Source organism: Rhagoletis pomonella, unplaced genomic scaffold (genome assembly GCF_013731165.1).
Source record: "Rhagoletis pomonella isolate Grant_MI unplaced genomic scaffold, Rhpom_1.0 Rhpom_scaffold_00005, whole genome shotgun sequence".
NCBI classification, from domain to species: Eukaryota; Metazoa; Arthropoda; class Insecta; order Diptera; family Tephritidae; genus Rhagoletis; species Rhagoletis pomonella.
In genome coordinates, this window is record NW_023458559.1 from 16,101,980 (window position 1) to 16,103,884 (window position 1,905).

At 33.3% G+C, this 1,905-nt stretch overlaps 1 long non-coding RNA gene across 1 annotated transcript; it reads left to right on the forward strand.

Moving 5' to 3' along the window:
• Positions 1-729: 729 nt before the first annotated feature.
• Positions 730-1,471, forward strand: LOC118739825. The gene is made up of 2 exons (XR_004993060.1): positions 730-804; positions 1,045-1,471. It is a non-coding gene; the product is annotated as an uncharacterized LOC118739825 (long non-coding RNA).
• Positions 1,472-1,905: the final 434 nt, after the last annotated feature.

The window sequence follows — 1,905 nt, forward strand, 5'->3', positions numbered from 1 at the left end:
TTTTGTTCAGCGATGAGGCTCATTTCTGGTTGAATGGCTTCGTAAATAAGCAAAATTGCCGCATTTGGAGTGAAGAGCAACCAGAAGCCGTTCAAGAACTGCCCATGCATCCCGAAAAATGCACGTTTGGTGTGGTTTGTACGCTGGTGGAATCATTGGACCGTATTTTTTCAAAGATGCTGTTGGACGCAACGTTACGGTGAATGGCGATCGCTATCGTTCGATGCTAACAAACTTTTTGTTGCCAAAAATGGAAGAACTGAACTTGGTTGACATGTGGTTTCAACAAGATGGCGCTACATGCCACACAGCTCGCGATTCTATGGCCATTTTGAGGGAAAACTTCGGAGAACAATTCATCTCAAGAAATGGACCGGTAAGTTGGCCACCAAGATCATGCGATTTGACGCCTTTAGACTATTTTTTGTGGGGCTACGTCAAGTCTAAAGTCTACAGAAATAAGCCAGCAACTATTCCAGCTTTGGAAGACAACATTTCCGAAGAAATTCGGGCTATTCCGGCCGAAATGCTCGAAAAAGTTGCCCAAAATTGGACTTTCCGAATGGACCACCTAAGACGCAGCCGCGGTCAACATTTAAATGAAATTATCTTCAAAAAGTAAATGTCATGGACCAATCTAACGTTTCAAATAAAGAACCGATGAGATTTTGCAAATTTTATGCGTTTTTTTTAAAAAAAAAGGTATCAAGCTCTTAAAAAATCACCCGTTACGATATAACATAGACGGTACACATGGAAAACAAAGCCTGAAGTCTTTTAAAAAATTTTATGCTGCGCTTTTAGGTATACAGACATACATACGTGCACACATATCTACCTACATGTGTATCTTGGGATGTTTCACAAACTAAACTTGACTCGGGTTTTTCTGAGTTATGCAATATAACTAAAAATAATTTATTTACTGCTGAAGTTAAAAAAACGTTGAAAGTGATTTGTCCAATGGCCTACAGATACACATGTGGTTATGTGAAAATAATATTTTGTAACTTTAAATTAACTAACGTTTGTATCTTTAATTAGATGCCATTTCGCAATTACCAGGTGTTACTAATCCAGAAGAGCAATTGCGCCGTGCTTTCAGGGTTCAAAAAAAGCGCCACTTTAAAAATGCAGCAACAGCAAATAATCAGTAATTAATTTCTGAACTGAATAATTAATATAACGCCTTATTCACACTTTGGACTGAATCCTTAATATAATTATAAGAAAAGAAAGTACAAACTTAAGTTATTTACTGAATTTTGCCATAAGAGCTTAACGTATATTTGCAAGTTTAAAATGTAAGCGTATTTATAAAACAAAATTGGTTCGAAAAGAACGTACATATGTACAGTTGCGCTAAAAATAATAGCAGTAAAATTCAAAATGATGCTGTGGCAACTTATCTTTATTTATTTATTGTTAGTAATTTTCATTTTACATATGGGTCGATCTACATATATCAGATTAGTTGTTGTGAACTTTGTGCAAGCTTTGCAACTTTTATTTATGTTTTATCTGATATATGTACAGATACGTTCAACTAATTAGCAACGAAATTCAAAACGATATTGCTTGCAAATTATGTTTATTTGTTTATTTTTAATAATTTTCATTTAAAATATAATTCGATCTATAACAGAAACCACAATAACAAAAGCTGCAAAGCTTGCACAAATTGCAACAAAATTAATCAAACTTCAAAAAATTGTCATCAAAATTTTGAATTAGAATATTTAGAAAATTTTCTGGTACGCAGTTTTGTAGCACATTCAGTTTTAGTGCATTAATAATATAATATAATTAATATATAATGCACTTTATTATACTAAAATTGAATGGGCTACAAAACTGCATACCCGAAAATTTTCTAAATAGTCTAGTTAAAAATTTTGAAATTTT